The sequence below is a fragment of the Aythya marila genome, assembly GCF_965140915.1.
Source record: "Aythya marila genome assembly, chromosome: 6".
In the NCBI taxonomy this organism is placed as follows: Eukaryota; Metazoa; Chordata; class Aves; order Anseriformes; family Anatidae; genus Aythya; species Aythya marila.
In genome coordinates this window covers 475,174-488,791 of record NC_139047.1, presented here as the reverse complement: position 1 = coordinate 488,791, position 13,618 = coordinate 475,174, and the positions used below count along the sequence as shown (strand labels likewise).

The 13,618-nt window shown below is 42.0% G+C and overlaps 1 protein-coding gene across 6 annotated transcripts in view; it reads left to right on the top strand.

Moving 5' to 3' along the window:
* SPATS2L (spermatogenesis associated serine rich 2 like) overlaps nucleotides 1-13,618 on the top strand; it is a 149,772-nt gene that overhangs the window by 63,777 nt on the left and 72,377 nt on the right. Inside the window, exon 1 of one of the 6 annotated variants that reach the window (XM_082763297.1) lies at nucleotides 3,239-3,333. The exons of 2 other annotated variants lie outside the window; for them this stretch is intronic. The gene's annotated coding sequence lies outside the window, so the exon portion shown is untranslated. Of the gene's footprint in view, nucleotides 1-3,238; nucleotides 3,334-3,485; nucleotides 3,873-13,618 lie in introns of those variants that run through there. 3 more of the 6 variants (XM_082763303.1, XM_082763298.1, XM_082763301.1) reach the window with 3 other exon arrangements.

Sequence of the window (13,618 nt, the reverse complement as noted above, 5' to 3'; positions counted from 1 at the left end):
TCATCTCTGTGAAGCACATACTTAAAAAACATTACATGAATATACATTTTATGAATATACATTTATTACTAACTCTACTTTTAGCATAATCAGGTGATAGTTCTGTTCTTTCCTGGTGGTTTTCTCAAGGCTACCCTTAATATTGGACCCTCCATATTATCCTGGCTCTTGCTACTAATCTCAGGTCTACTTTCTAGGACACGGCACAGTGCATATAGCTTGCCACTTGATCAACAGGACATCCCTTTGTCATACGGTATCAGGACAGTGTTAATAACTGTCCCTAGCCATCAGAGTTTTCAGGCCACAGGATCAGTGATCACTGCCTTTTCAGTCCCTTCCCCCTTGTCTGCAAACACCCCTCAGCCATCCAAGCAATTGCAGCCAATTATCTCCTTCTTTCCAGTCTCTCTGTGGGGGTATCTTGTTTACAGGGTTGGAAGGATAAGGTCCTTGCTCTACATAACCCAGAAGCTCCAGCTTCCCGACTCCACCAGAGACATTGCAAGGGCACCTCAACGAGGCAGTAGCTGTAGACATTCCTCATTCCTAATAATTCCTCAGGCATGGGAACAGGTGCCCCAGGGCAGTAGTTATGGCACCATACCTGTCAAAGTTCAGTAGGCATTTGGACAACACTCTCAAACATATGGTCTGAATTTTGGGTGGTCCTTTGTGGAAGCAGGAGTTGGACTTGATGATCCTTGTGGGTCAGTTCCAGCTGAGGATTTTCTGTGATTCTAACTGAGGATTTAATGCAAAATCCCAAGTCAGAGCTCTGACCAGTAGGCCACCTCGCTTCTAACAGAGCCCAAAGGTTCCTGCTGGGATGTTTGCTACTGTCTATCATTCTACTTTTATTTGTGAATAAACTTTATGTAGGAGCCAAATGATGTAATGTGTGGACCATAATGTTCACATTGCTATTTGGCATAAACAGGAGATGAGAACTAAGTGCTGGGCAGCTGGAATCCTCTTTTAGACAATGTAGGCTCAGCATACAGCCATATATACCGCAAGTCAATGTAGATCTGCGCATTTGCTGCAAAAATTGGAAAACTAGTAAGAGTAGTGCTAAAACACCTTCAACACAGATGTATATAATCTGTGATACTTTTGTGTGGAGATCAGCTTCTGGTGTTGGCTTTTTAGTCCCCAAAAAGCAGTTTGCAGCTGTTGCATCAGTCTCTGTTGAAGGGCTCCTGTTCCCTGAAAATTTGTTTGAGGTGGTTGTTTGTAATCCTCACTGCAGAGCATTCATGATTCCTTCTCTGTTCTCATTCTGGCCTCTACTTTCAGTTGCTGTGGGTGGTAATTTCCTTGTGCCAGCTTTTGCATGCTCCTGTGGACTTCCCAAAGCTTTTATTCCTTGTTTTCCTATTTGTTTTTTTCCTCACTTGTGTTTAGTACTTAGACACCCCATCCTCAGTACTGTCCAAATATACCATTTCTCACCAGCAGCGTTGGATTTCCCCGCCCAAAACCACAAAAAAAAACAACCAAGAATTGTTACAGGAAGTAATTTCAATGTACACGGGGTACAAAAACTTTGTTAGCAAATACAAAAAAAGTAGACCATTTGATTTTTATTTAACTTTTCTATATAAATTTACATAGTTCATTTCTAATGATTAACTTTCTTTTAGCCACTACTTTTTAAAAAGTCAAAAGTAAAGATACGTAATGAAGTTACCACTTGGGTTTTTCTGACCACTGCATTGTCATGGAAAAACCTAAACTGTTTCTGGCTGTTGTTAAGTTGTTCTTCATATACCATCTACTGGCATTGAAATTAATGAAAAAATAAAAGGAGTGACCTTTGACTGAGCACATACAATTTATGCGTGAGCTAAACAGCAGGATCCTTTTTCATTCTTCTTTTTCCCACATTCTCTTTCTCCCTCCTCTCTCCCATCCAAATATAATTTGTAAAGCCTTCAGAGCCTTTCATCCTATGTGTTTCCACTGTGTTCCTTTAGATGAGTCTCAGCTCCTTGATTCACATCTATTATTTTGTGTGGAAAGGTCAGCAGCACCCTTGTTTTATGAACATAATGCACTATTTTCTTGAACTTCAGAATCATTTCCACAACTCACAGGCAAAATTCATACAGTTTGGGGTGCTGATAAATGTCAGTGGTACTTCAGTGAGAGTATTCTGAGTGCAAATGCAAACCTGGACATTCAAAGTTAAGCTGTTTAAAATAAACAAACATTTACCACAGATCTGAACAGTTTTGAAGATGCAATTCCAAAAGAAATGTAAATTCTGAACTTGTGGCCACACTGTATATCACTGAGCATTTAATTTGTGCCCAGCTCTCTGAAGGAGGTGGGCAAACCCATCCTCTGCATGAAGCAACTGCACCCAAGCAGAGTAGAAGGTGTCAAGGGAGTTTCCCTGGGACACCACCACCACCAAGAACTGTGTGCTGTAATTCCGAGCTAGTCCCCTGCCAGCCCACCAACCTGCCATGAGGAGGCACACTGCCTGGCTTGGAGGATGGGTTGGGCCCTTGCTTTTGACAAATCCCACCTTGCGTTATTTTCCATGCTGAGGTCTGGGAACCTTTGGCTGAAAACAGTGAGGACCCAGTGCTGCCTCCAAGCTGGGCTTGGCAGTGTAAGCAGTTAATTTTCTTGCAGAGGGTGGAAAGATAAAGTAGAGGTGTGTTAGAGCCAAGGAAGCCTCCTCTCCGTTCACAGGAAAAGAGGCAGGTAAAGGTTTTTAGAGGAAGCGCTATGATTTTCCAGCACTTGGGGCTCACATTGCTAGCAAAGATGAGAAATGGTATGTGTTTAGGTCAAGGATACCACCAGTGATGGTATGAGACACCAATACTGACAGTAAAGCCAGATTACAGTTGTTTATGGAAAATTTGCTGTAGTTTTCTTTAGTTCCAAGCATGCAGCTGTATCTGCATGTTCTAGTGTTTAAGGGAATAGTTATTTATTGCTCCTTTACCATTGGGTTAACAACCCAGACTATGCACTTGTGCTTTTAGGCAGTATTTTAAAACACCGATTCCTGAAAAAAAAAAACGGAGGTATTTTTTAATTTTTATCTCCGGGGAGCTTCAGGGGCTGGCAGCGTTTGGTGCCGCTCGCTTCGCCGTGCTGGGCGAGGGACTCCACGGCCGCACCTCCCCACATGGCCCGCCACAGGGCAGCTGGGCCGTGGGGCGGCCGTTGCGGCCGTTGTCGGGGCGGGCCCGGGGCGGGGCGAGGGGCGTTTCCCGGCGGGCTGCCGGCCCTGCCACCGCCGCGCCCCGCTGCCGCCCTCCCGTCTTCTGCCGCGGCGGAACGGCGTCGCTGCGGCCCAGCGGCTCTGAGGTAAGGCGCCGCCCTGCCCTGCCTTCCCTTCCCTTCCCTTCCCTTCCCTTCCCTTCCTTTCCTTTCCCCTCCCTCCCCTCCCCTCCGCTCGGCACCTGCCCGGAACGCCAGGGAGGGTGAGGAGCCCTGCGGCGAGTTCGCTGTGGCGGCGGGGGAGGCCGGTCGCTTCTCGAACGCTTCGCGCCCCTGAGGTGGGCGGGCCCGCCCCTCCGGCGGCACGGGGAGCGCGGCCCCGGTCCCTCGGCTCCTAAGCCCTGGGCCGGGGTGCCCGGGGAGCCGCCCCGCGGTCGGTCGCCCTTGTCCGCCGGGCGCCGCTGGAGCCCTGCTGGGCTGCGCTGCTCCAGGCTGTTCAGTAACAGCGTTGGGCATAAATGATTAACGGGCTGGGAGCTGGTGCTGTGCCGGCGCAGCCCTTCATCCCCGCCTGGCTTCGCAGCCAAACGCGCTGAGACAGCGCCGCTTTTGCTCCTGAAGCGTTGCCTCACGGTGCTGTGCGGGCTGCGGGCGCCGCTGCGAGCCCCGACCTACTGTGCTGCAAGGTAGGGACGAAGGCTGCCGTGCCCCAGCTCCTGTTCCTGCACCCGTTTAAGGATTTAATTTTTCTGCGCCGCAGTAGAAGATCGCTGAGGTGATAGGGCTTTTTTTTTTTTTTTTTTTAATATACATATATATATATATAATTGTTGTTTTTCTTATAGTGAATGCAAACCTTAATCATTAGGCGTGGAATCTGTTGGTAAGCAGAGAGAGCTGGCAGTGTCTTTTTATTTTCTATCATTATGCAGTGCTTCCTTTGCTGAGCTATAAATGAGTAGTGTAAGTTTCCTTCTCAGCCTTGTCATCGTGTAGTCTGAATCACTTTTACTACTAGATTTGTTTTCTTTAGGAGAGCCAAGAGGTACCTCAGAAACTCCATCATTTTAATTCCAGGTCACATTCTCCTGCATTGGTTTGGTTGATTCCGGCTTGAACACGTACAAACGCTTTACGTGCTTCAAGGAATCTAATAGTCTTCTGTGGGAATTCCTTTCTGTGAACTTCTTTATTTGAATTACCAGTGTACATTATGAAGCATCTTTCTCCTGTTTCTTTGGGTTCCTGATGCAAACATAAAATGCCATCCAAAACGTGATTTTTCAAGGAACGCCAGCTAAAGACTTTGTTACGTTGAAAGCAGAAAGGAGTGTTGCATCTAAAATGCCAGGGCTAACCAGGAACATACTTGCACTAGCCATGCAAGAAGCCCTTCTGGGAGGTAACCTGTTGAATGCCTCTAGTTAGAGTCTTTAAGCTGCTGTGAGCAGGACATTGTGTCCTGCCACAATTGTTTCTGTGGATGCAGTTAAACTGTGTAAACATGGAATGGTTTCCAGGTTAGAATGGGCTGAGTTTTATGAGGCTCCATCAGAGCCTGCTGAAGCTGAATGCTGCTGCTGGGTTTTGAGTGTTCTGCTAATTACATTAAGGGAGTTGAAAAAATTTGGCCATTTAGGAGAACAGCAGGATCTGTTAAATGTAATGACACACCAATCAAGATAAGGATTGTACTGTGTCAGGTGCTGTATAAGCATGAGACAAGGTGAGGTCACAACTCTGAGAATTGTACTGTATAAGAAAAGTGTTATGATTAAGATGAAGGAAATTAAATGTCTTTCAAAGTGTTTACGGGACTGCCCTTAACTGAAGGGTCTGCTTCCACAGTCCTTATCCACGCGGTTGCTTCTGAACTTAATAGACCCTGAGAAGGAACATGTACTTGAGTCTGTTTTGTTTAGCATTTAGTAATAAGCCTAAAAGTTGAACACAAGCATATCCAAGTACTTTCTATGTTGAGGAAGCTTGGGGTCTGAATCTAGATCAGTTTTTTCTTACCTATGCTTTCTCAAAGAAAGGGAAACAGGACTATGTCAGGATACCTTCTCACCATTTCTGAAATTTTAAGGGCATAGTTGTCCAGAACTGAAACCTATGGTTTGGGTCTACTTTTAAGAGAAAGCACAAGATTCCAGTGGCCCGAGGAGTGTTTATGTTTTGTGTTCTCTCCTAGCAGTGGTGGAAGTACCAAAGTCATGCCTGTCAGTAGTTACAGCTAACCTGTGTTTGGTGGTAATTCCCCTACATCATTATATTTGTGTTCTGTTTCACCCATGTGTTGCCTCCGTTGTCATTCTAGGGACTGTATTTTCCAGTATGTTTTCAGGGCTCAAGTCTTAAAGGTCTTTGCACACTGTTAAGTAATGTTAGTCATGCAGAATACAAACAAAAATAAAAAAATCCTCAAGCACTTCCTTGGAACAATACATATCCAAAGGAAAGGTCAAACTCTACTTTTCACTGTGCACTGGAGGATTTTAAAAATAAAGCTACATAACAGTTTGGAGCAGAAGATTCAGGCAGTGAGGCTTTGCACAAAGATCAAGGGAAGAGAAACAACTTGTAGGTGATTGTAAATTGTAATTTACTTGTTAATATTAAGTATTTTATTGTCTGTGCTGCTCTGGGGGAATATGACCTCATACCTATTGCTGTTACTATTTTTTCCCATGTCCTTATTAGTTTTGTGCGCTTTCCCTATCCTTCTGTTTCTATCTCCTTCCTTCTGCCCTTTCTTCTTTCCCCAGATTGTTCATGAGTTTTCTGTTCAAGTTTTCTTCTTCATGTACAAAAATGAAGGGTTGCAAAATAGTTAACTTTGATAACAAAGTGTCTATTTTAGTCTAGACTTTTGGCATCTTAGTCCATCACCTTCCCCCTGTTAAGAGTTACTTGTAAGCATCATTGTGTAGCATTACTATATCAAATAATTTGTCCCTGAACTTCAATGATTAGCAGGGGGCTGCAGAGTTCATGCCTCTTTGCTCTGTTTGTTTCTGAGCACCTTGAGCTCAGGAGCTCATGCCATCTTGTAATACACCAAAGCCCAACTCCTTTCCTGATGTGATTTGATAGGATGGTCAGAAGAGCTAAATCCAGTTCATAGCTGGTGTCTTGGCCAGTAGTGTGCACAAAATATATTGCTTCATTTCAGAAAGGGTTGTAGAAGCACGAGGAATATGAACTCTAGGATGCTGGAGAGTGAAAACTGACATTTTTGACTGTTTAGTTTCACAGTATGTGGGTGGAACAGATGGGTGAATAGGGCAAGTCTGACAGTTGTGACTTTTGTTTCTTAATGGAAAGTGCAGTAATTTCCCTAGTTCTGGATATGGATTAGAAGAAATCAGGTTTTGCTTATTAGCCTCCACTGTCTTTCCTGCTGAAAGTTTGTCTGTGTGAAGCTTATTTAGAAACTCCATAATGAATTCCTGTGTGCAAATCCCATTTTGGGTGTGCGTGCATTTGCATGTAAAACCTCATAACTGAAAGTGTGAGTGGGGCTGGAGAGAAGTGAAACATTTTCCTACTTTTCAGAAGTCAGCAGACATAATTGACCTTTTTTGCGAGAGACTTCAGAAACAAACTTAAAAATTAGTTAAGAGTCAAATGCTTTTTTTTTTTTTTTTTGTGAAGAAGCCACTGCATACTTCATACGTAATAGCAAATTTGCTCAATTACTAAGTGATTATTAAGCAACAGTCACAATGCTTTCAGCTATTATCCCAGTGCAATTACACTTATACTAGATCTCTTACTGAAAAAAGTTTCCAGGGATTTTGTGTTTAGACAAGGCAAATAGTGCTGCGGACCCTAATTAGGGATTTGGAATAAAGTCAAAACTCTGCATGCATTTACAATTTATCTTCTAAAACAACTAATATAGAATGCCTGTCCATCTTTTAGTAATATGAAAGAGGCAATCCAAAAAATATGCTTGGCATATACATAGTAGGAAAGGGTTGTGGCATAATGTTTTTCAAAGCCAGTTCTTTTCTTGGTTTGCTTTTAACTGAAGCTATACAGTTTCTTCAAAAGCATGAGTTACAAATGAATCTGCGATACTTTGTGACTCCTTGTCCTTTTCCTTCAGACAAAAGGCCCTTTCAATCTATTGTGGAATAGTCACTGATTTTCATGTGGTCGTTCAAGAAAAGGATAGTGATTGGTCTTCATAATGGGCCTTTCAGTAGTCTCTCTAGTGGTTTGCTGACTGGAAAAAAAAAAAAAAAAAAAAAAAAAGAGAAAAAAAGAGTATGGTTGTGTACTGTATCCAGTGCTTAAATTACTGGTAAATCTAATCTTTCAAGTATTGAAAAGGTAAGAGTTCAAAGAAGCTTCATGCGTTTGTGAATACCAACGTGCTGCTGCTGCTTGCAGTTGTGTGTCAACTGGTATGTTTTTTAGTTTTATGTTTGTTGGTGAAAGATCTGTTCCTTTTCTTCCCCACCCCCCCCACCCCCCCCAATGTTAGGTAAATTAAACACAATGTTTCCATGAACTGTGTTCTTTTGAGATGGTTGATGCTGTTCTGTGTCATCAGTGGTGTGGAGCAGTCATTTGCTTGTGCTGTGTGTGGCCAAGTGGACAGTAAGTATGATTTCTTGGAAATGTGATTATCCTGGAAAGTTGTGGGTATGTTTTGAGTTAGCGCTAAAGAAGCTCTGTTATGACTGTTGTATCAGAAGTACAGTCTCACTGAGTTGTTATCCTTTAGTGCTGATGAGGTCAACCTGCCTGGCAGCACTTCAAAATAAACACACGCCCCCATTCAGGGCAGTTAGCCTGGTATTTGTTGTCTTATCCTTGTTCAAAATCTGTGCAAGGTGTTCTGAGTCTTATCTGGAACAGCACCAAAAGATAGTGTTTGTGTTAGATTTTTCTCAAGAATGGTAGCTCTTCTGGATCTTGGTTGATTTGTGTTAGCACGTGCACAACTTGCCCTGAAGCTTCAACACCAGGATGTCTGCCTGAGTACTCTCCATGGTGCAGAGAAACCCACAGCTTTTTATTGCTGCTGAAGGCTGATGTGTGCTGGCAGCTAATGGGGTGGTAGATCAGAACTTGAGACTTCCTTATGAATTTAGATAAAACTGCTAAGAAAGTGTTTGGGCTTCAGATGACTCTTAAGCTCAAGCATGTACTGAAATGGTCATTTCAGACTGAATTACTTCATAATGTGTAAATAAGAAAAGCTTTCAGTATGTACTGGCTTACACACATGTCCAATGTGTGGCGTCCACTTTTAATGTTTAAATGAGTGTCCTGTGTGAGTATAACTAAAGGCATGAAAAACCCTACACGTGCAGTGTTGGTATGGTAGTAGTCTAAATGAACACTAAATACGTTCAGAGACCGCGGTTTATGCTAGTCATGGAAAAACTTACAAGTCTCAAAATGTCATCACTGTGAGACTCATCCTTACTGTATTGAGGAGGGAATAACTATCTTATGCAGTAATACTAGCCTATACAGAATTTGATTTAGTGATCTTTCAGACTCAGTCTGAAAAAAGTGTTGCCTTTTTTTGCAGTTGTGTTTTCCAATAATAACTTAGTGCTGGCTGCAAATTGTTTTGAGCTGGCTGGTCTGTTAAGCTATTGGCATGAATTTGTGCTTTTGTGTTAGGATGACAGCTTGTGTTCCTTGCTCTGGAGCTGATGAAGAGTGCAATAGCATGGAGGAAGAGTGCTTGCACAGAGCTTGGGTGGAGAGGCTTCCACAACTCCTGAGGGTTCCCAAAGCAACTGCTTTGCTACTGCACTGGAAGAGGGAAACATATTTCTCATGAAAATCCCTGAAGAACTTGAGGGTTTTCTTCTCTGACAACAGCGAAATTACGTTGGTAACAAACATGGTGGAAGCCAGAAAGGAATGGATGATACATCTGGCCAATAGAGGCAGACAGGTTGAAAGATCAGGACAAGAACACAGAAAGGAATTGGAAGATCAGGTGGAGTATTGCATGCATGGAGCTGTAGAATGGGTAGGACAAGAGATGGATATGTCAGTGGTGCCCTGAAGAAGTCTGCAAAGTGAGGGAAGTGCATGTGAACTAGAGCAGCTGCTGTGTAAGAGGAGTGCCTGGATGTCTTTGTGTGAAGAGAGCAGAAGATGGTGGTTGGAAAGAACCCTGGTGAGAGTGGAAGATCCTGGGGGCTAGAAGGAGCACTGGCATTCAGAGGACACCAGGTTTAGATACCCCAGTGGAAATGAAAGCTTGTGAGGTGAGAGGAAAGGGGGGGGGTAGGGATTACAGGGAAGATCTTTTCTGTGTAATGGTAGTACAAGATCAGGGTTTGTCTGGCTGTAATGGGAGTGAGTGACAGATAAGGATCTTCCTCAGGTGGGGCCACATGGTTAAGGATCTAATGGAAATGATAGTCTTGCACCGATTTATATGTCTAATAGTGAGCCCAATTCTCATGGAGCTTATGCTCGCTGAAATCCACGAGGCAAGTTTGCCCCACTACCATTGCTTTCTTGTTGCTCAACAAAAAGTTTTTCACTTGTTCTCTTGCTAAAACTGCACACGTGTCTTTAATATCCATTCTCTTGTGCCTTACTGACCTACACATCCTGATTTATTACCAGATTGCTGGTGGGTCAGAAGGCTAGAGAACATGGCATAGAGTTGATTATAGTAGCCGCAATGAGATTTTACATGGTGAAAAATATTTTATCCTAAAAGAGGTAAAATAACCTTCTGAACAGTAGTGTATCGGGGAAACATTGGGCTGAACAGACAAGCAGCTTTACAGTAGAAGATCTCTGACTTGCTAATATTTGTCTTTGTGTGAAAGGGGACTGTGGATAGTGTCATAACTTGTCTGGCACGTGCTTCAGTCAGGAAATTGACACCAGTGGAGTCGCACTTTTTTGATACTGGTGTAAATTTTGTATCTTGTCTTATGATCTTTTTAGCTTTTTATTAAATCTTGCTAATTTTTTTGTTATGCAGTTACTTTTTAGTATGAGATGCTTCTAACCCTTGAAGCGTCAATGATGTAATGGGTCTGCAGCACAGCACAGCTTGTAACCTCTCAATTCTTTCCTGTCATGAGAAGCTGAAGCCCTTCTGTCTGAAATAAGTGAAATTCAGGTCCTCTGCAAGTTAGTTCCTGGGGAAACATTTCACACTAAGGCTCTGTCAGTGCTCCACATATGTTAGCAGTTCTGCAGCCCTTGTGATGTGAGGGGGAGTTGAGCACTATGTCCTTCCTCAGGAGTACTGCACAAGAGGCAGCTGTGCACAAGAGGCTGCAGCAGCATGCTGCCTCTCACTCGAGTGCTCTGGTGCTTACGCAGTGCTCGGTCCTGAAACTTCTGTCAGCTCTGTGAGTGTGTTTGCAGTCCACAGGGTGTGTTGCAATGAGAGGTGCTCTACAATGTGAAGAATAATATTTTATTTTGTAATGAAGAAGCCTACAAAAAACAAGGAAATGCTGAACAGGGCAGACAGTTTGGCATTCTGGAAAGTCACTTTGCTGTTGCCTAACATGGCAACAGATGGTCATGTATGTAAATTCATCCATTACGCTGCCATCAGCTGACAAAGAATGATGGGTTGCCTTTCTCTTTGCTAATGGGATGAGCTAAGATTCCTGTGGTGGCATTTTAACATGATTTCCTTCTCTGAAGTTACACTGTATCTGACCCTGATTATTTTTTACTTACTCTGCACATAATCCAGTAGCAAAGGTGGGAAGTTTCTAATTGCCGTCCTGGTGCTGGATTTTCAGAGATGATGAGCACAAAGTTTTAATTTGAATTGTGTTTAATCAGGTCCTCCAAAAATCAGACTGCGGGTGAATGGTGTTACCTTCCAATGCATTTTAATGAATTGCCAAAGAGAAAACTAGATTAATTATGCTATTGAAAGGGACATATTAAATGGAAGAGGAATCATCTTGTAGTTGCAAGAATATTAAACTGTAAAAGGTTAGTTGTTACTATTGTTGCATCATATTAAAGGAATAAGGCAAAGTAAATGCAATTCTTAATTAAATTGATAGCACGCTTAAGATACCACTTAAATATTTTAGTTGTTCTCTCTTGAAAATAGTATCTTCGTTTTAGATAGCAGCTGAGCCTGTATTAAAGATTCTGTAAACTAAAAAAAAAAAAAAAAAGTTTCAAGATTACTGGTACTTATGACAAAAAATGGGCATCTTATATCACGATATAGTGCTTGTTCTAGGGTGATCTCTGCCTATCAGGCTCTGCATGGTCAGTGAGCTGCCCAAGGTTTCTTCAGTAGTGATTTAATAGAGGGAAATGGCTGAACAGCATCATAGCAAGTACCATGTTCTGTGATAACAAAAGACCTGTGTGAAGACGACTCATTTTGAAATCTTGGACTGTAAGATAGGAGTGTGGTAAAGCATCTTCATCACATGTGTATGGGAGGAAGGTTCGTGCAGAGCTGCATTTCTCCTGCAGGCCTTATGGCAAGCATGGGAAAACCACTGGAGCTGGAACCAGCTGGCAGCCTATGTGCTTTGGAATGACTGTTGATGAGGGTGTTGTTTTATTTTTGTTTTTTTAAAACAAACCTGGTATTAGACTCCTAAAAAGCTTTTTCTTTTTACAAGTTTAAGGACTTCTGCCATGGTCTTCATGGGTTTTCACTGCATTTTTCAGACAATTTCAGATTGTAGTACTGACATGGAAAAAAGCTTTGGGAAAGAATTTGCTGTTAATTGAAATGGAAAACACAGAATTGCATGGGGTCTTGAACAGCAGATGGACTACATCAGTTATTAAGTGACCATGTTAATGCAGATGTAGAAAGGTACTTGGTCAGGGGTGAAAGTTTTCTTTTTTTTTTTTTTAAACATGCAAAACCACACACACATACAAAAAAAACACATGCATACAAATAAACTGTGTAGTCAAAGGAAATGTTTGTTGAGCAGTCATGATAGGAACAAGGTAGAAATGTATCAGCTGCTCATTTTCAGCCCTCTCTGGAATCTGCTAGGTAAGATTTTTAGTACACCTGATAAAAGGAAGTCTAAGGAAGTGCGTGTATTATCTGTGCTGTTGTACATCAAGAATGAAACAAAGATGGTGGGATTTACTCCAGTCTGACAGTATATGTTTTTTTATATCAGTTTCAAATTTTGTGTAGTTTCTTCATTAAAAGGGTCAAGCAGATTATCATCACACAGCTTGATCCTGCATCAGGATCAACAGAAAGAAATGGGACCCAGCCCTTGCCTTTCCTAGCTGTTTCCAAAGATTGTTCGGAATGCCGTTTCCATACTTGGAGCATATGCTGAAATTTGGAGCCATCCAGGAGTCTGGCTGCTTTTGATGAAAATCCAGGATTTTTGTTGTTGCTTTTAAAACAAAGTAAGAGTAACTCAGAAGTTGGCAATTTTGACTCAAAGTGGCTAAATGAATTCAGGCTGATAATTTGTAAAAAATAAATAAATAAATAAATAAAAATTAAAAAAAAAATAAGACTCTACCTGAAGTCACATGAAGTTCTCATAATGCCTTGAAAGGAGAAGCCAAGAACTGCTCGTAGGGTCCTAACGAGTACATGGTAGCAGCCATATGATAACATTCATGCAATTAGTGACAGATGTGAGCATTCTTCTGTGAGAAACATAAGCAGCTTAAGTGCATTGAGCATCCAATGATTGTTCTACCAAAATGACAAGCCACCAGAGAAGAACCACTTGTACATGAGAAGAACCACTTGTACATGTAACCACATGTACATGAGAAGAACCACTTGTACATGTAACATCTTTCAAAGCTGTTACAAAAATGTCTGTGCAACTCCATTTCATATGCAATATGTGTATATAAGTGGTAGGGCCAAAGGAACACCTAGATCTCTGCAAACTTGGGTGTGTTGCTGAAAATGTTTAGTTTCTTAATTTTTTTCTGTGATGTTAAATCTGTGTGATTCAATTTCCACTTGTGCAGGTATTGATTTGCCAGTTTCTGAGTTTGTCGCTTAGGTGAAACAAGAAGAAGGGGGGAAAAAAGACCAAGCAGCTCTCTGTTTTATTGATTTAAGTAATGCTTGTTAAGCAACCTAGCACAAGGATCTTGTCCAGCCATGGCTACATTGCCTTTTATCTGGGCTCCCTCCAGGGCTCTGCCTCGGTCAGTTTCTGAATTATCATTTAGAATCTTTTTGTTCATGTTTTTTGTTTGTTTGTTTTTGAATTCATGGCCTATCCTTTATCCTCCCATGATGATATAGTAGTAAAATTGAGGTCAATGTAGTATACTCAGGAAAGGCTGTATATCCAGAAATCTCTTCTTAAATGTCAGGTGTGTAAAGACTAGTTAATGGTATTTCTGATAATTGGTTGGACTTTACATCCTATTAGAATCTTTTGTCTTGAGGCTTTTAAGTATTTTGACTTTTTTATATAATATATTATAG